The sequence below is a fragment of the Panthera uncia genome, chromosome D4 (assembly GCF_023721935.1).
Source record: "Panthera uncia isolate 11264 chromosome D4, Puncia_PCG_1.0, whole genome shotgun sequence".
Classification (NCBI taxonomy): Eukaryota; Metazoa; Chordata; class Mammalia; order Carnivora; family Felidae; genus Panthera; species Panthera uncia.
The window spans coordinates 64,227,094-64,248,128 of NC_064807.1; the positions used below are offsets into that span (position 1 = coordinate 64,227,094).

At 39.4% G+C, this 21,035-nt stretch overlaps 1 protein-coding gene and 1 pseudogene across 1 annotated transcript in view; one reads left to right on the forward strand and one right to left on the reverse strand.

Annotated features, from left to right (window-relative positions):
- LOC125926342 (olfactory receptor 13C9) overlaps positions 1 to 21,035 on the reverse strand; it is a 229,643-nt gene that overhangs the window by 65,428 nt on the left and 143,180 nt on the right. The gene's annotated exons all lie outside the window — the stretch shown is intronic.
- Positions 5,216 to 16,779, forward strand: LOC125921474 (olfactory receptor 13C9-like; annotated as a pseudogene).

Consider the following 21,035-nt stretch of genomic DNA (forward strand, 5'->3'; position numbering starts at 1 on the left):
AAAAAAAAAAACTAGTTTTCATCATTGTTTGCAAAGCCAAAACCTAACCCAGTGGTGTAAGGTGGTTAGGGTAGAGCCAAGGGCTCGCATCTGTTGCCTTAGGGTTAAATTGCCTATCTCATTTAGATCACCCTTATGCCTTTAATAATGGGGGGAGGGCACCCATAAAGGATTTCATGAGGGCAGAACCCCATCTGCTTCTTCAGCCTCCCACTTGCATCTGTAGTCTGCCTCCCTGTAGGTTCCTTATCTCTCCCTGCCTAATGTTAACACTTTCCCTTTTCATTCATCCCCTGGAATAGGGCTCCTTAACAGCAGTTAGGACAGTGACAATGACCATTCTGGCTTCTTCAAGATGATAAGGGACAGTGTGGGAGTACAGCAGTTAGAGTTGTTCAGCTGAGTGGCCCACGATGTGGTTCTACAGGAAGGCTGGCAGGCATGAGGCAGCACACACATTGGCAGACACAAAGAGAAAAGCACAATGTAAAGATTATACTGACCAACAAGATGGCATCTTAAAGATAATGTCCCCAGTTCCCAAACCAGTCAAACAATCCAGGAGAGACCCTAACTTTGTCCAGTAATGCCCACATGTCATCTATCAGTTATAAAACTCTGTGAGAATTATCAGTTATATTGAAATAACATGTCAGGGAATCTCACATAACCCAGGTGGTGGAGGAGCCATAAGTAATCAATAGTGCATCAATGGTATTCTCCAAGAGTCCGGCCCTAACTTTATTTAAGCATCTAATGCTTGTGTGGTTTTATTTAGGGTTTTGCTGAGTTCAAGCAGACAGTTCGCTTTATTTCGAGGTGTAAAACTTTTTTTTTTTTAAGAGCTGGGAGTCCTATCAGAGAAAGAGTCGAGGCAGCTGTTTACCCTTATTAATTGGCACATTTGTAGGTAAGCTGAACCTTTATTTTATAAAGCAGAACTTTTATTACTTCTTGTGCTTTTTCCATTTTTTTTAGGGGAAGGCCTCTACCCAATTAGTAAAAGTATCAACCCATACCAACAGATGTTGAAATTCCTTTGACCTTGGCATGTGAGTGAAACCTAATTATCAGTCTTCCCTGAATAGTCTCCAGTTCCTTGATTGGCTGGGCAAACAAGTTTGTGGCTGAAAGGATTATTTCTACACAGGCTGATACTACTTGCTGAACTTTCCTTGACAAATTCTTCCCAGTAAACATATTTTGGGCCATTTGATAAGTTTTATCCCTCCCTAAATTAAAAGCCTGATGCAGTGCTCTACTGATCTTTTAGCTCTGTGAGCTAGGTAATAGTAATTGCCCCTGTTCTGTTTGTAACCATTCCAAGGGCTGGAGACAGTGTCCATGAGTCAGACCCCAGTTCCTTGCCTTGGGAGAGTAGGTGGGATTGAGCCTCCTTTAATAACTGATATAGTGGGCAAGCTATTTTCCTGAATCCCAGTATCTACAGCCTACAATATCCAGTAATTCTCCAAAACTCACACAATTGTTTATTGTCCTGGAGTTAGTAGCACTATAGTCTCTAATTCAGTTATAATTGTCCCTTCCTAGCAAGGCTCTCTGGTATTATCAAGAAAGAATGAGAAGAAATTAGTTTTCCCCATATTCAGTCCAGGGGCTGAGAGAAAAATTTAGTTATAAGTTTTCCAGAGATGCCTCTAATCGTCGGGCTGCATTTGGGTAGTTGACCTGGAGTGGAAAGGAGGACAGAAGGTGATTCCAGTATCAAGAAGGAGATGAACCGGGTTTTTAGTTACTGAGTTTTCCAGAGTTACCTGAGTTCCGGGCTTCCAATAGACAGTTGGAGCACCCTGAAGTGCCCCAGGTCCCATCAGTCCATTCTAGGGACATTGGTTATCTGAGCCTTCACAGATAGAGGTCACTGAGGGCATTCAGACTTCCAGTGATGGTCTCCACATAAGGGGCATGGCTTGCAGGGCTTTGACTTCTATTGTCCCTTCTGAGGGCAGTCTTGTTTCTGGTGCACTGCCTGACCACATAAGTGGCATTTGGTGCCAGGACCTCTGGAAGTCTGGTCTGACATGGTGTGCAAGGCCACAACTAAGGCCTTAGATTTTTCTTAAGCCTCCTTTCCTGTTTTTTGTTTTTTTGATTTTGATCTCAGTTGTGATATACTCGACTGGCAGCTTGTAAGAGCTCCTCCAGGGTCCCTTCTAGGACAACAGCCAATTTTTACAGCTTTCTCTGAATATCTGGGGCCAACTGAGTGACAAATTTGTCCTTTAAAATTGTCTCAGCCTTAGGGGTGTCAGTGAAGATAGCCATATATTGAGAGAGAAGAGCCTCTCTCAACTTCTCCAGGAAGGCCTTTGGGCTCTCATTCTATGTTTGTAAAATAGTGGCTAATTTAGCATAATTTAAGGACTTCAATTTAGATCTCCTTTATTTCTCTAAAGCACAAACTCGGAAGTGGTGACAATACCATTTCTTAATGGGATGGTCATAATCCCAATTAGGATCTTGGTATGGAATTACCTGGGCCCCAGTAGAAAACTAGAAGTGCCCTAAAGGACCTCCAGCCCCATAATAATTAATGAGTTGCCTTTCTTTTTTCTTCAGTGTTTATGGATCAAAAATCATCCCAGTTATTCAGAATGCCTCCCAAAGGAGACATTGGCCTTGGTTAGGGAATTGTACATCTATAGGAAAAAGGAAGAAGAGGCATCACTTAATTTTCCATACTTGGCCAGGAGAAGCCTCATCTCCTGGCCCTACATTTTGGCTGGCTATGAGACTGGCAGCCAAAAGCTTTGTCAGTTTTGTGAGATGCTGGGAGCAGTCACTATTATCCAGGCTTGACCCTGTCTCTGAGAGCTGACCTTGTCTTCCTTGATTTCTTCTATCCCTCAATTTTCTGCTTGTGGGACTTTGGGGGTATTGATTGTGACCAAGCAGGACTTCCCTGATTGTAGGAAGGTGCACTAATTTTATTTTGGCACAAAAGTAATCCTCTTTTACAAATATATGTTAAAAGGCTGGTGAAAACCAATTTTGTGTGTGTGTGTGGATAGAATTGGTCATCAAGCGGGCTAAAAGGGCCAAAGTCAAGGTCTATTCCCTTGCCTTTTTCAACAGTGCCCACATAAATATGTTGCAACCATGTGGATGCCCATTTTAGAGTATCTAGGTTGTCATGAATTGGCATACATTGGGCTAAGCTTAGCAAAATGGCTCCTATGTATTTCAGTAAAAGCCCTTTATATATTATAGTCATATATCCCTTACATGGCACAGGCATCCATTCCTTTGCTAAATAGAAAGAACACAAATGTGGAACATTTGGAGACTGGCATCAAGGACATTGTCACCATCTCCCCAGCCTTTGGATCAGAGGAGGAGCAATTTCAACCAAGGCTTGAGTAAAACAATTCAAAAGGGCATGCTGTCCTGCTGTCCTGCCCTTTGGTTAAAATATTTTTTTCCATCTATTTGGGCAGACAAAAGGGGTAAAAACCTTTGTTTACCTCTTCTTTTTTTTAAATCAAAAGCATACCAACAATCCAAGTAAACTTTGCCTTTTTAATAGAGAGTAAGGAAGAATTTTAATCTGATACCAGTGTACTTTTTTTTCAATATATGAAATTTATTGTCAAATTCGTTTCCATACAACACCCAGTGCTCATCCCAAAAGGTGCCCTCCTCAATACCCATCACCCACCCTCCCCTCCCTCCCATCCCCCCATCAACCCTCAGTTCTCAGTTTTTAAGAGTCTCTTATGCTTTGGCTCTCTCCCACTCTATATACCAGTGTACTTTTAAAATCCATTTATTTTAAACTTAGTCCATTCTGACCACATATAAAATTTCTTTCCAAAGATTTCCCTTCACAAACTTTCTACACCTTTTCTTTGCTTTCAGATTTTGAACCTAACCCCCTTTTTACTCCAAACAACTAGTCTCATTTAGGACAAAATTACTTTCTTTTTCTTTCAACAAAAATGTATTCCCATTCCTTGTATCTTTTTTACGTATCTCCTACTTTTCTACGTATAGAGTTACTTTCCTTCTTTTTATCAGTCTAATTACATTTAGCAGAATTTTAACTCTTAGAAACCTTAGTCTCCAGTGAAAACTAAGTAGTAACCAATTGTGAACTTATCTGTTACATCAGAATTTTTTTTTAGATGGCAAACTTATGAATCTATTATGAATAAATCATGTTTTTTAAAACAGATTTAAATATCCTTTTTTTTTCCAGCAACCTGGGTTAGGTTTTGGAATACTTCTACATATTGATCAGGGTTTTCTGAAAATTTGCCCAGGTCCTTTTTATTTGCTTAGAATCTTGCAAGGAAGATGGAACCTTCTTGGGGCCAAACTCACCATGAGGCATTTTAGTCAATAGATACATTGAATGTGCCTTCCTTTTAGGGGGAAGATTTTTCATCCCTCACAGTCCTGGATAAGGAGGGCTTGAGGGTCTAACAGGTGGCTTTTCTTGAGAAGAGGCATCAGGGGGGCAAGTCTGCAAGTTCTTGACTTTCTCGGTCCCTTAAAGGGGCCAGGAGGTTGACACCTTACAACTCTTACATAAGGAGCTTTTCTTTTATAATATAGATCTAACTTTAAGACAGTACTGTACTGAACACCTCCTTCAGGAAGCCAAGACTCTCCATCTTCCAGGAGATACTTCAGGCACCTCTTAGCATTGGTAGGTTCAGTATTAAGCCCTGACCCAAATCAGACTCCCAAGGAAGTCTGATGCCACCTTAAGCCATATGAGGTCGCCATGGAACCACTGATCGGGACTCAGCACTGGCTTTGACCCCTTGGTCAGGTCGGAGCCTTTCTGCTGTCCATTTCATTCACACATGGTCACATAGTGACTCCAACCTGCCACCCAATGCCCAGCTCCTTAAGGTTTCATTCCTTACTTCTTCTTTTTTTTTTTTTAATTTTTTTTAACGTTTATTTATTTTTGAGACAGAGAGAGACAGAGCATAAACGGGGGAGGGTCAGAGAGAGGGAGACACAGAATCTGAAACAGGCTCCAGGCTCTGAGCTGTCAGCACAGAGCCCGACGCGGGGCTTGAACTCACGGACTGCGAGATCATGACCTGAGCCAAAGTCGGCCGCTTAACCGACTGAGCCACCCAGGTGCCCCTTTCGTTCCTTACTTCTTATAGAAATACTCAGGGCAACTCTGGGAAGTGATCAGGTTCCTCTTCTGCCTCTTAGGGGCAGGTCTACCAAAATGAACCTGGGTTCTTACCAGTTTTTGGGGCGGTGCTCCCTGAGCTGTTCCTGGGCCTTACTAAGTTCCAGTGTGCTTCCAGACCCTTGCCCCATCGCACTGGGAGGGGCTAGTCTCCTATGGATCAAGCAGTGCACTGGTGCCAGGCGAGGTTGCTTCTCCCTGTGCTCGGAGGTTCGCACCCCGGTGACAAAGGAGGTGGGAACGCACCATCTCCAAATCCCAGACGGGAGGGATACAAGAGATACAGCAGGATTCTCGCATAGAGAGACGGGACACCGAGGGTTCCTTTGTCCAGGAAGCAACTTTATTCATTGTGCCAGCTTGGGCTCAGTGGGTTCGAAATGAAAAACTGAGCCCCAAGTGCAGTGGAGTATAGCTTTTTATGCAATTCATACTTCTTTGTCTCCCATATATGGTGACACATAGAGTCTGATCAGACACAGTCCAAGTTACAAACTCGTGACAGACCTGTGCATACACAGTACAGGAGTTGATTGCATCATGCTACTTTCCCTTGTTCTGAGGATGCCTCCACCACATTCCTTAGGGAGGGACGCTACCTCTGCCACAATTTCAGTGTAAGAAAGGAAAGATTGGGTAAAGAGCTCTGCTCTTGGGAAGGAAGCTTAGTCACGTGGTGGCAGACCAGTACCTAAGAAGGTATGTCCAGGAAGCAATTCCTTGTGGTCAGCCCAATGAACTTCAGAAACATTGATGTTGGGTACTCAATTTTAACTTGTTTACTGTTCATTTCTGTTATTTTTCCCCTCTGTCATTATACTTGTAGTCAAAGTCTTTTTTACCTGGGATAGTGGTTTTGTGGTGAACAAATTGTATTCATCATTTGGGTGAAGCATTTCAAGGAAAGGAGAGCAACCCCTTCAAAAGTAGAAGATGGCTGAGAGTACCTGGGATTTTATACATATTTTCACCATTACCTCCTAATTGTTTAAATTAGATAGGTGGTGGGGCACCTGGGTGGCTCAGTCGGTTGGTGTCCGACTTCGGCTCAGGTCATGGTCTCATGGTTCGTGAGTTCAAGCCCCACGTCGGGCTCTGTGCTGACAGCTCAGAGCCTGGAACCTGCTTCAGATTCTGTGTCTCCCTCTCTCTCTCTCTGCCCCTAACCTACTTGCATTCTGTCTCTATCTCTCTCAAAAATAAATAAACATTAAAAAAAATTAGATAGGTGGTGATTTTATGCCAATTAGTGTGGGGGATAGGTATATATCTATTTAGGCAAATTCTTTGGAGATGCTTACAGTATGGAGTGGGATTCAGTTACAAATTAGGTGGTAGACTTACAATAAGAAAACTGAATAGCTTGATGGCTTCTAGGTTTTCACTGTATGGTTGCAAATTTTCTGAATTTCTTGTGAATTTCAAAATGCCATGCATAAGCACCAGTAAATTCTGATTTTCAACTTAATAATTTTTAGATTATTTTGTACAATGAAACACGTTTTCTCTTCACTCATTAATTTAACAAATTAACTTAATATATATAAATTCTTATAACAGTGCCTAGGAATTTGTAAGTTTTTACTCTTGCTATTAATAACTAAGAGCTAACGTAGCTAAGTGAGGTCTTTCTACTATATTATCAATAAGACATGGTAGGATGAACAAAGGTATGGACCAGCAACTGGAATATATTTGGATTAAGGATTTCAACAGTATATGATTATAGAGAATGGTATAAGACACATCCTCAAGATTCCTGACTGGCTATTTGTAATACAGTATGGATGTAATATAATTAAGTCGTTAAGGGATTATTCTTGAACTTTTCAAAAGTTTTGAAAGTCGTTCTCCTGAATCAATTTAAAGCCATGGCTTATAAAAGTGCATAAATCCATAAGAGAAAGAAATATTTAAATTGCCTTCCTGAGCTTGGAGAACATTCTTTTTCTTTTTTTTTTCAAGCATAAGAACATTTTATTTTAAGAAATGTTAGCCTAAAAGAAATTAATTTATTTAAAATTTTAATTATAGTAGATCCCCAAAGTAAAATACCATCAATGATGTTTGTTAGGATGGTATTATCCTTAGTAGTACTATTAATATTAATACTATTTTTTTATTTAATTTTTTATTTTTAAAAATTTACATCCAAATTAGTTAGCATATAGTGAAACAATGATTTCAGGAGTAGATTCTTTAATGCCCCTTACCTATTTAGCCAATCCCCCCTCCCACAACTCCTCCAGAGTGTCTGCTTGAATGTCTGACTCCTGATTTCAGCTCAGGTCATGTTCTCATGGTTCATGGATTCGAGACCCACACTTGGGCTTCTTCTCTCTCTGTCTCTCTCTCACTCTCTCTCTTTCTCCTTCTCTCTCTGGCCCTCCTCTGCTCTCTCTCTCTCTCTCAAAATAAATAAATAAACTTAAAAAAAAAAAAGAAAGTGACAAGTCCAGTTGTCACAGGCAGGTATTTTAAGTTTATTAATTTTTTTCTTTTTTTTTTAATTTTATTTTTTAGTTTTTAAAATTTACATTCAAATTATCTAGCATATAGTGAAACAATGATTTCAGGAATAGATTCCTTAATGCCCCTTACCCATTTAGCCCATCCCCCCTCCCGCAATCCCTCCAGCAACCCTCAGTTTGTTCTCCATATTTATGAGTCTCTTCTGTTTTGTCCCCCTCCCTGTTTTTATATTATTTTTGGTTCCCTTCCCTTATGTTCATCTGTTTTGTTTCTTAAAGTCCTCATATGAGTGATGTCATATGATTTTTGTCTTTCTATGACTGACTAATTTCACTTAGCAAAATACCCTCCAGGTCCATCCACGTAGTTGCACATGGCAAGATTTCATTCTTTTTGATTGCTGAGTAATACTCCATTGTATGTATATATCAATCTTCTTTATCCATTCATCCATCGATGGACATTTGGGCTCTTTCCATACTTTGGTTATTGTTGATAGTGCTGCTATAAACATGGGGTTGCATGTGTCTCTTCGAAACAGCATACCTGTATCCCGTGGATAAATGCCTAGTAGTGCAATTGCTAGGTCTTAGGGTAATTCTATATTTAGTTTTTTGAGGAACCTCCATACTGTTTTCCAGAATGGCTGCACCAGCTTGCATTCCCACCAGCAATGCAAAAGAGATCCTCTTTCTCTGCATCCCTGCCAGCATCTGTTGTTGCATGAGTTGTTAATGTTAGCCATTCTGACAGGTATGAGGTGGTATCTCATTGTGGTTTTGATTTGTATTTCCATGATGATGAGTGATGTTGAGCATTTTTTTCATGTGTCAGTTGGCCATCTGGATGTCTTCCTTGGAGAAGTATCTATTCATGTCTTTTGCCCGTTTCTTCACTGGATTATTTGTTTTTTTGGGTGTTGAGTTTGATAAGTTCTTTGTAGGTTTTGGATACTAACTCTTTATCTGATATGTCATTTGCAAATATCTTCCCCCATTCTGTCAGTTGCCTTTTAGTTTTGCTGATTGTTTCCTTTGCTGTGCAAAAGATTTTTATTTTGATAAGGTCCCATAGTTCATTTTTGCTTTTGTTCCCTTTGCCTCCAGAGACGTGTTGAGTAAGAAGTTGCTGTGGGAAAGATCAAAGAGGTTTTTGCCTGCTGTCTCCTTGAGGATTTTGATGGCTTCCTGTCTTAAATTGAGGTCTTTCATCCACTTTGAGTTTATTTTTGTGTATGGTGTAAGAAAGTGGTCCAGGTTCATTCTTCTGCATGTTGCTGTCCCGTTTTCCCAGCACCACTTGCTGAAGAGACTGTCTTTATTCCATTGGATATTCTTCCCTGCTTTGTCAAACATTAGTTGGCCATACGTTTGTGGGTCCATTTCTGGGTTCTCTATTCTGTTCCATTGATCTGAGTGTCTGTTCTTGTGCCAGTACCATACTGTCTTGATGATTACAGCTTTGTAGTATAGCTTGAAGTCCGAGATTGTGATGCCTCCTGCTTTGGTTTTCTTTTTCAAGATTGCTTTGGCTATTTGGGGTCTTTTCTGGTTCCATACAAATTTTAGGATTATTTGTTCTAGCTCTGTGAAGAATGCTGGTGTTATTTTGATAGGGATTGCACTGAATATGTAGACTGCTTTGGGTAGTATCGACATTTTAACAATATTTGTTCTTCCTATCCAGGAGCATGGAATCTTTTTCCATTTTTTTGTGTCTTCTTCAATTTCTTTCATAAGCTCTCTATTGTTTTCAGTGTATAGATTTTTCACCACTTTGGTTGGATTTATTCCTAGGTATTTTATGGTTTTTGGCACAATTTTAAATGGGATTGATTCCTTGATTTCTCTTTCTGTTGCTTCATTGTTGGTATATAGGAATGCAGCTGATTTCTGTGCATTGATTTTATATCCTGAAACTTTGCTGAATTCATGGATCAGTTCTTTTGGGTTTTACATGTAGAGTATCATGTCATCTGCATGTAATCTTTTGGGTTTTACATTAGAGTATCATGTCATCTGCGAAGAGTGAAAGTTTGACCTCCTCCTGGCCTGTTTGGATCCTTTTATTTCCATGTGTTGTCTGATTGCAGAGCCAATAGGGGAAGGCTCTCAGTTTTTCCCCACTGAGGATGACATTAGTGTTGGGTCATTCATATATGGCTTTTTTGATCTTGGGGTATGATCTTTCTATCTCTACTTTTCTGAGGGTTTTTATCAAGAAAGAATGCTTTATTTTGTCAAATGTTTTTTGTGCATCAATTGAGAGGATCATATGGTTTTTGCCCTTTCTTTTATTGATGTGATGATTCACATTGATTGTTTTGTGGATATTGAACCAGCCCTGCATCCCAGGTATAAATCCCACTTCGTTGTGGTGAATATTTTTTTTAATTTTTTTTTAATGTTTATTTATTTTTGAGACAGAGAGAGACAGAGCATGAAGGGGGAGGGTCAGAGAGAGAGGGAGACACAGAATCCGAAGCAGGCTCCAGGCTCTGAGCTGTCAACACAGAGCCCGACGAAGGGCTCGAACTCACGGACTGTGAGATCATGACCTGAGCCGAAGTTGGACGCTTAACCGACTGAGCCACCCAGGTGCCCCGTGAATATTTTTTTTAATGTATTGTTGGATCTGGTTGGCTAGTATCTTCTTTAGGACTTTTGCATCCATGTTCATCAGGGAAATTGGTCTATAGTTCTCCTTTTTAGTGGGGTCTCTGTCTGGTTTTGGAATCAAGGTAATGCTGGCTTCATAGAAAGAGTTTGGAAGTTTTCCTTCCATTTCTATTTTTCAGAACACCTTCAAGAAAGTAGGTGTTAACTCTTCCTTAAATGTTTGGTAGAATTCCCCTGGAAAGCCATCTGGCCCGGACTCTTGTTTTTTGGGAGTTTTTTGATTACTAATTCGATTTCTTTACTGGTTATGGGTCTGCTCAAATTTTCTATTTCTTCCTGTTTTTGTTTTGATAGTGTATATGTTTCTAGGAATTTGTCCATTTCTTCCAGATTGCCCATTTTATTGGAGTATAATTGCTCATAATAGTCTCTTATTATTGTTTTTATTTCTGCTGTGTTGGTTGTGATCTCTCTTCTTTCATTCTTGATTTTATTTATTTGGGTCCTTTTCTTTTTCTTTTTGATCAAAGTGGCTAGTGGTTTGTCAATTTTATTAATTCTTTCAATGAACCAGCTTCTGGTTTCATTGATCTGTTCTACTGTTTTTTTGGTTTCGATAGCATCAATTTCTGCTCTAATCTTTATTTCTGGTCTTCTTCTGGTTTGAGGTTTTATTTGCTGTTCTTTTTCCAGCTCATTAAGGCATAAGGTTAGGTTGTGTATCTGAGATCTTTCTTCCTTCTTTAGGAAGGCCTGGATTGCTATATACTTTCCTCTTATGACTGCCTTTGCTGCATCCCAGAGGTTTTGGGTTGTGGTGCTATCATTTTCATTGACTTCCATATACTTTTTAAATTTCTTCTTTAACTTCTTGGTTAGCCCATTCATTCTTTACTAGGATGTTCTTCAGTCTCCAGTATTTGTTACCTTTCCAAATTTTTTCTTGTGGTTGATTTCGAGTTTCATAGCATTGTGGTCTGAAAATATGCACGGTACAATCTCAATCTTTTTGTACTTACTTAGGGCTGATTTGTGTCCCAGGATATGGTCTATTCTGTAGAATGTTCCATGTGCACTGGAGAAGAATGTATATTCTGCTGCTTTAGGATGAAATGTTCTGAATATATCTATTAAGTCCATCTGTTAAGTCCAGTGTGTCATTCAAAGCCATTGTTACCTTGTTAGTTTTTTTGATTAGGTGATCTGTCCATTGCTGTGAGTGGGGTGTTGAAATACCCTACTATTATTACTATCAATGAGTTTCTTTATGTTTGTGATTGATTTATATAATTGGGGGTGCCACATTTGGTGCATAAATATATACAATTGTTAGGTCTTCTTGGTGGATAGACCCCTTGATTATGATATAATAATGCCCTTCTGCATCTCTTGATACAGTCTTTATTTTAAAGTCTAGATTGTCTGATATAAGTGTGGCTACTCTGGCTTTCTTTTGTTGACCATTAGCGTGATAGATGGTTCTCCATCCCCTTACTTTCAATCTGAAGGTGTCTTTAGGTTTAAAGTCAGTCTGTTGTAAACAGCATATAGATGGATCTTGTTTTCTTATTCATTCTGTTACCCTATGTCTTTATTTACTTATTAAAAATTTTTTTTCAAGGCTTATTTATTTTTGAGAGATAGGGAGAGGGGGAGACACAGAATCCAAAGCAGGCTCCGGGCTCTGAGCTGTCAGCACAGACCATGAGATCATGACCTGAGCCAAAGTTGGACGCCCAAGCCACTGAGCCACCCAGACGCCCCTACCCTATGTCTTTTGATTGGACTTGAATGCACAGACCATGAGATCATGACCTGAGCCAAAGTTGGACGCCCAAGCCACTGAGCCACCCAGACGCCCCTACCCTATGTCTTTTGATTGGAGCATTGAGTCCATTGACATTTAGAGTGGGTACTGAAAGATGAATTTATTGCCATTATGTTGTTTTAGAGTTGGGGTTTCTGGTGGTGTTCTCTGGTTCTTTCTAGTTTTTGTTGCTTTGGGTATCTATCTATCTATCTATCTATCTTTTCATCTTTTCTCCCCTCTGAGAGTCCCCCTTAAAATTTCATGCAGGGCCAGTTTAGTGGTCACAAACTCCTTTAATTTTTGTTTGTCTGTGAAACGTTTTATCTCTCCTTCTATTTTGAATGAGAGCCTTGCTGTATAAAGAATTCTTGGCTGCATTTTTTCTGATTCAGCACATTGAATATATCCTGCCACTCCTTTCTGGCCTGCCAAGTTTCTGTGGATAGGTCTGCTGCAAACCTGATCTGTCTTCCCTTGTAGGTTAAGGAATTTTTTTTCCCTTGCTGCTTTCATGATTCTTTCCTTGCATGAGTATTTTGTGAATTTGACTGTGATATGCTTTGTTGATGGTCAGTTTTTGTTGAATCTAATGGGGGTCCTTTGTGCTTCCTGGATTTTGACGTCTGTATCTTTTCCCAGGTTAGGAAAGTTTTCCACTATGATTTGCTCACATAACCCTTCTACCCCTATTTCTCTCTCTTCCTTTTCTGGGACCCCCTATGATTCTGACGTTGTTCCTGTTTTTTGTTGTTGTTGTTGTTTTAATTTTTTTTTGCATTTATTTATTTGAGAGAGACAGTGTGAGCAGGGGAGGGGCAGAGAGAGAGGGAGATAGAGAATCAGAAGCAGGCTCCAGTCTCTAAGCTGTCAGCACAGAGCTGGATGAAGGGCTCTAACCCATGAACTGTGAGATCATGACCTGAGCTGAAGTCGGATGCTTAACTGACTGAGCTACCCAGGGGCCCCTGACGTTGTTCCTTTTTAATGAGTCATGGATTTCTCTAATTGTTAAATTGTCCTCTTTTGCCTTAATTTCCCTCTCTTTTCTTTTCTGCTTCATTATTCTCCATAAGTTTGTTCTCTATGTTGCTGATTCTCTGTTCTGCCTCATCTATCCTTGCCGCCACAGCATCCATCCGAGATTGCAGCTCAGTTATAGCATTTTTTATTTCATCCAGACTATCTTTTACTTCTTTTATCTCTGCAGAAAGGGATTCTAATCTATTTTCAACTCCAGCTAGTATTCTTATTATCACGATCTAAATTCTGATTCAGACATCTTGGTTGTATCTGTATTGGGTAAGTCCCTGGCTGTCGTTTCTTCCTGCTCTTCCTTTCGGGGTGAATACCTCATTTCGTAATTTTGAAGGGAGAAAAGGACTTAATGTGCAAAAAAATTAAAATTAAAATTAAAAAAAAATTATAATTTTAAAAATTAAAAAAAACCCACAAAATCAAATAAGTGATGTTAGATTCTAGGTGTGTTTTGGTCTGGGTGTTGAAAGGGGCTTGATAGATAAAAAAGGGGAAAGAAAAAAAAGAAAACCGTTTGAAAATTTGAAAAAAATGAATACACTGAAGTAGACTTAAATGAAATGATGGAAGTAAAATAGAATTTGAAAAAATTTACACAAAAGTAAAAAAGATAGTAGAAAAACATTTAAAATATTTTTAATAAAAATTGAAAATAAAAATGAATTTTTTGTCTTTCTGTATTCAAGAAAAAGAGAAAAAAGAAAGAAAAAAACAACAAAGAAAAAGAAAATTAAATAGATGGACCGGCGAATAGACTGAAATGTGACTGAAAATACTTCATTTTCCCCTGCAAGTCAAACTATGAAGTGCTTTATAGTCCGTAAACTAAGCAGGCGAAGAGACTTGTATTCCTTACGAGCGAGGTTGGCCTAGTTAGGTGGGGCTTAATGTAACTGCTCCGTTCTCCACTAGATGGTGCTGCTTAGCTTAGTAGGGTGGATTGTTGTGGTGCTTGTAGGTGTGTATGTGCATGCGTGGGAGCGGTGAAAATGGCATCACCCAGCTACCCAGTCTCTAGTATTGGAACTCTGTTCTCCCCCATCAGCAATAGCGCACCCATCCTTTGTCTTTGGCTTCCGTCCACTCCCCACTTTTACACAGTCTGTGACCAAGCCCCAAGCAGCACCGCCGTCCTGAGTTTTGCCTGAGATGCGGCTGTTTTTCCTGATTCCTTACTTCTGAGGGACTGTGGCTTTGACCCGTTCTGCCCCTCTGCAGGAGGGTCTCACTGAGCAACGGCCAGGTGCTGGCCTCACCCAGGAACGTTTGCGAGACTGTGCTGCTGCCAATGCCCAGAGACTGTGCTGGGTGCCAGCGAGCCCCAGAAAAAGTTCACAAGATAGTGTAGCAGCAGCGTTTCAGGGATTATGGAAAAACACAACACGTGTCTGGCACTAGGCTTCACTCTTAACAAAACTGTTCCAGCACCAGAAAACATGGTTGTTCTCCTGGGTCCACTGGGGCCTTGTCTTTGGGGACCCACATAGCCTCTACCAGGTGTCCTCCCAGCAGGGGAACCACCTCTCCCTGTGTGGCCTGAAGAACCCCAGACTCCACTCTGCTCCTGCGGATTCGCCCTTCCCACCAGAGCACCGCCAGGTATGGAGCTGTGGAGTTTCAGACTCTGCACTCCCCCTGTTTATAGAGTCTTAAAGGAGGGAATTTAAACCCTCTCCTTTCTCCTTTCTCCTTTCTCCCTTTTTAGTTTAGTGGAAAAAAAACTGTTTCCATTTTTCCACTTTCTCTCCAGCTGCTTTTGGGGAGAGTGCTTTGCCCGTATGCTCCCCCCCACCATCTCTGTCCTCTCTCCACATGTAAGAGACTCCCTGCCCTCTGCAGCTTCTCTCTCCCCCACTTCACCTCTCTGAGTTGTGTACCTGCTGAATTGTGTGGTTCAGGTTGTTCATAGTGTTGTGTAATCCTCAGATTAGTTTTCTAGCTGTGCAGGATGATTTAGTGTTGGTCTGGCTGTATTCATGCACACAAGACACACAAAAAACTTCCAAGCTGTTCTGCCATCTTGGCTCCTCTCTGATAAAAATGTATTTAAAAATGTTTTGTTTTTACATTTTATTTATTTTTGATAGACAGAGACAGAGCACAAGTGGGGGAGGGACAGAGAGAGAGGGAGACACAGAATCTGAAGGAGGCTCCAGGCTCGGAGCTGTCAGCACAGAGCCTGACGCAGGGCTTGAACTCACAAACCGCGAGATCATGACCTGAGCCAAAGTCGGACGTTTAACTGACTGAGCCACCCATGCGCCCCCAAAATGTATTTTTTTAAAAAGTTTACTTATTTATTTATTTTGAGAGAGACAGGGAGACTTCAAGCATGGGAGAGGCAGAGAGAGAGGAAAAATCTCTAGCAGGCTCTGCACTGTCAATGCAGAGCCTGATGTGGGGCTCAAACTCCTGAAGCATGAGAAATGACCTGAGCCAAAATCAAGAGGTGGTCGTTTTACTGACTGTGCCACCCAGGTTCTCCTGATTGATAAAAATTTAAAGTGACTCTTGTAGGAGCATGAAACTTGGGATGGATATGTAAAAGAATTTGAAAAAATAAGTCAAGAAAGATGACGGAAACCAAAATAGTGCTTATTATATGCTGGGTGCCTTATATGCACTATTTTATTTATTCTCCCAAGAACACCACAATGAGACTGTTAATTATAGGTGAGCATTCTGAGACATAAAAGTTAATTGCCCAAGGTCAGATTGCTAGTAACTGGCCTTGTAAGCATAAGGGTCATAGATGTGGGATGCTAGCCCTGAGGTCATTGCTGGCCATAGACAGGCTTAATCCAGACAGAAAACATGAGAAATCTGTGTCTATGTGTTCTGCATAAAGAACCTCTTAATTATCCAGGGCACTGACAAGAGGGTTCCAGTGAGGACTGAGTGAAGTAATGTGGACTGAATCTACAGTTTTACCAAAGCAGGGTAGGGCTGGGAAGAGGAAAATCTGGGGAAACTATAGGTAGAGTCCCCATATCTCTTTCTGCAGCACAGACTAGTATGTGGCTACCTGCAACCCTATAAGATAGCCTCTCATTATGAGCAAGGATTCATATGTGCCCATGGCAGTTGGGTCCTGGTTTGCTGGGGTTATCAACTCTGCAGTACAAACTGCATTTGTGGTACAGTTGACCTTCTGTAGGAATAATGTCATCAATCATTTCTCCTGTGAACTTCTTGCTATCATGAAACTGGCCTGTGCTGACATCTCAGGCAGTGAGTTCATCAGGCTCATGGTCACAACACTGTATATTGACTGTTAATAATCGTTATCTTTTACACGTTAATCATTGTCAGCATCCTCATATTTGCTTTTCTAAGGGGAGAAACAAAGTATTCTACACCTGCTCAGCCCATCTGACTATGGTAATAATATTCTACAGAACCATTCTCTTCATGTACATGAAGCCCAAGTCTAAAGACACACTTAATTCAGATGATTTCAGTGCTACTGACAAACTGATATCCACGTTCTATGGGGCGATGACTCCAATGATGAATCCTTTAATCTACAGTCTCAGAAACAAGGATGTGAAGGAGGCAGCTTCAAGGCAGCTTCTTTAGCAAGTTAAAGCAAAAGGTGATTGGACTGTGAACACATTGGACTTTGTTGAAACTTTAGAATTATGTTGGAAGTTTGGTTACTTTTACTTTTTTTTGCACTTTTGTATATTATTTAGCAATTTTTCATAATGACATATAGCATTTCAATATTATGGCATGCTCACTATAGAGAATTTGCAAGATACAGACAGTAGGGTGAGGGAAATAAAGAGGTCACCTATTACTCTAACACTAGGAGATGGGTTTCAAGCGTTTTGAACAATATCTTTTGTGTTCTGTATATACTGCAATGTTGGAATTGGGTATTATATGTCTTTTTATGTTCACCTTCATACATAGTCCTATTTCATATGCATCACTTCATCAAATGCTTCAAAATAAATAAGTTCTCTGTTGTGAGAAAAGCAAAACAGAAAAATCCTCAAAACTGCACCCACATTCTCCAGTGGAGAGCCTTGTGTTGTAGTTTCACATTAATCTCAAAATCCTCCTAAGTCATTTGGAGATACTATTTTCTTGGAGAATATGTTTCCTGTGGAACTAAGTGTGCGAGCATTTGGGACTATTGAGGGAAACGGGTAAATGCCTTAAGGATGGAGCCTATGCAATCAATCAGAACGTCCTTATTTTATCTTCTTTCCTTGTTTCAGCTTACATGTTAGCTCTAGCATAAAGAAAATTTTGCAAAATTAAAACTCGGTTGGAAAAATCAGTCTATTGGTCTAGACAGTAACGTGGACAAGTGTTGGGTTAGATGGCGTCATATCCATGCCCATTTAGGAGAAGCCAGGCTTTTTGATATCCTGAGATCATTCCAATACTTTTCCAAAACTTAGAAGAATATCTAAGTTCTTGATTTCTAGTGTGGACCTGCATTGATGTCTTGTCTCTCTTACTAATAGCTTTGTCACCTTAGTGATCTGAGAAGGTAGATTTGGGGGGATGTCACACAGGATGTGATATTATCTTGATTTTGCTTGGCTTCCTCCTCAAATTTTTACTCTATCTGAAGAACATTTCTAATTTACAGGCCAACAGGAATGAGAAAGTGTGTTCAAGAGTAAGCCACATTCTAGGAAATCCATTATGCTGGATAAATTTTATATTGATGGAACAGTAAAGTTAGAAGATGTTAGAGATTAACATATTTTACATAGGCAAATAAGAGTTAAATGCTTGTGGTATTTGGGTATATTAATGTCACTTTTCCAAGTTCAGTTTTTAATTTTAATGGCAGGAATATCAAACAGTCATGAACTCTATTTAAGTCCCTTTAACTTCCATCCTAGATATGCACAGATTAAATCTGATGGCAAAGGTTGAGACTATTGATGTATTAGAATCACACCCTAGTGAAATAGGCTGTAAAAACCTATTAGTGGGGTGTTTGGGTGGCTCACTTGGTTAAGCATCAGACTCTTGATTTCAGCTCAGGTCTGCTCTCCCACTTCCTGAGCTGGAGCCCTGCAATGAGCTGTGTGCTGACAGCACAGAGTGTGCTTGCAATTCTCTCTCTCCCTCTCTCTCTGCCCCTCCCCAGCTTGGGTGCTCTCTCTCTCTCTCAAAACAAACAAACAAACAAACAAACAAACAAACATAAAAGTCTATTAGTTTCCATAAACACACTCAACAGACTTTTATTTCCTGAAGAATTCCTGGTATGTAGAAAACCTCTAGAGTCAAGCATATTGTGTTTGACCCACAGGCCATTTTGGATACTCAGACTCTACTTTTTGTTTTTGTTTTTGTTTGTTTGTTTGTTTGTTTGAGCTTAAATCAAACTGCTTCCATAAGCTCTCTGGGATGACTGACCTAGGGCCTAGTCTTCTATCAGACTTTAAATTTTTGAATCTACTTAATTAAAGAAAGTAGAAATTTTATTGTATCTTTACTAATGTCTTATTTAATTTTGAGAGAGAGAGAGAGAAAATGAACAAGTGGGGGAGGGGCAGAGAGAGAGAGAGAGAGGGACAGAAAATCCAAAACAGGCTCTGCACTGACAGCAGTCAACCTGGTGTGGGGCTTTAACTCACAAACGGTGAGATCATGACCTGAGCAAATCAGATGCTCAACCAAACTGAGCCACCCAGATGCCCTGAAAGTAGAAATTTTAATATGCATATTTCTCCTCAGAAGAGAAGATGAAGATAGTTTTTTCCCTGTCAGTGTTGCAGAATAAATTCTGAAGAAAAGAAAAACAAGTCATCTGTTTTGATGTATCCATATGTTCAAATTGCTAGGCATACGTGTTATCACTATAATACCGATATGCTTTATTTAATACTTCAGCCTCTACAGGGTTTTTCCATTCAGGAAATTTATTTTAAAAGACTTTTCTGTTTTTCCAATTCTCATTTAATTAGGATTTTGTGACTTGGAAAACTTAAATTTCCTGACAATTCTGGGAAGGAATTATTGCATAGAAACACTTCCATACTATTATTTAATAATAATAAATGAAATATTTTTTTCCCATTCAGAGTGTATTCTATCATTTGTAACTAATCCCTGATTGATGCGTATGGCATATGAGGTCATCTTTGCTTTGGTCTGTTTAGTTTCATCTTCCACCAACCCCCATATGCCTCTCTGTTTATATTCTTGTGATATTGCGTTATTTTTATTTCCCTGCCTTCATCATGCCATTTCTTGTCTTATACCATGGTGTTATTGTTTCTTCTTCCTGGATGTCCTTCCTCATATTATTTACCTCTAAAAATCCCACTCAAAAAGTTCAGGTATCACCTCTCCTGGCAAGTCTGTCTTGATTCTGAGTTACTTGTCACTTATACTTCCATAGCACATTAAACCATCATTTTATTTTATTTTCTATTTTTGAGAGAAAGAGAGTGGGGGAAAAGCAGAGGGAGAGGGAGATAGAGAATCTCAAGCAGGCTCTACTCCCAACACAGAGTCCTATCTGCAGCTCGATCTTAGGACTGTAGGATCATTCAGGACATGAGCTGAAATCAATAGTCAGACACTTAACCACTGAGCCACTCAGGTGCCCATAAACCATCATTTTAATTGCAGCATTACGACCTTTTATTGAAATCATCTGATTACATGGATATTTTTATTACTACCTATAGGACAGGTAGAGACTGCATCTTGGGCATTTTTATATTCATAGAAATTCTTACTATCGGCTTCATTGAGTAATTGAGTATGTATATAATAAATATCATATAAACAGTGATTTTAGAAAATATAAAACACTTAATAGAAATATGGGTAGAAGACATGAGTATACAACACATATACAAGACAATACAGCTATTTAAGACACAACAAAAGTTAAATATTATAGTAGTTAAAAATTCCATTAAAAGGCATGATGAGATACTATTTTAAGCCCTTTAGATTACCAAAAAAAAAAATCCAAAACTATTGAAAGCATCATTGATGACAAGAGCAAGAGAAAAATCAGCAGTACTGTAATACTGGTGGGAGCATAAACTAGTATTATCTTTTAGATTCATAAAAATCTTCACTGTTTTTGGCCACATCATTTCACTTCTTGAATTCGATTTTAACAAAGTTATTTGAACTAATTTTGTTAAAAATGATTTAAAAAGAAAAAGAAAAAAGTATCATTCAAAAGTAAACAGCCTTAACGTTCGTTTTTGGGTCTCTAGAGGGGCAAATGATTTTAGCTTGATTTATTATGTTGTTTTATAATGAAGATCAGGCTCCTTTCTGAACTATGGTTGTTTTCAGCTTTGTTTCTTAAACCTTTATATATTATCTGAGGATATCTTTTCTTTCCTTGCCTTTCTTTTCCCTTCTCCTTTCTTCCTTCTAAAAAAACATTTTCCTTTCCTGTACAAAGACTGTGTATTACTTTTAGAATATCTACAATGTGAATGTGTTCATTCAAAAAGTCAACTTTTATTATAAGACAATTTATAAAGTGAATATAAAATTGTACAGTAAATAATCTATACTTCCAAAAAGGTTGTGTGTGTGTGTGTGTGTGTGTGTGTGTGTGTCTGTGTGTGTCTGTGTGTGTTTGCATGTGTGTAAGACAGGGAGAAAAAGAGATTGAAAAATTGAGAGAGAATTCATTTGGGGAAATTTTGATGACTGTACATGAGCCTCTTTATGATTTTTGTGTGAAACAGTGTAATGGGCCTCTTGTAATTAGGTCTTCAGGGCTTTATTTCTGAAGTCTCATGTTTTATACATATTTCATTTATGAAGCAATTTAAAGTTGTCCATAGAGGTTTAGAGAGATCCTTAAGAACATTTAAATTGTGTCCTAAAGAATGGAGCAGATTCTTTAGATATTTGTGGGTCCACAATGGGGCAGTGTTTTAGCCTGGGCTTTATGGGGAAATTG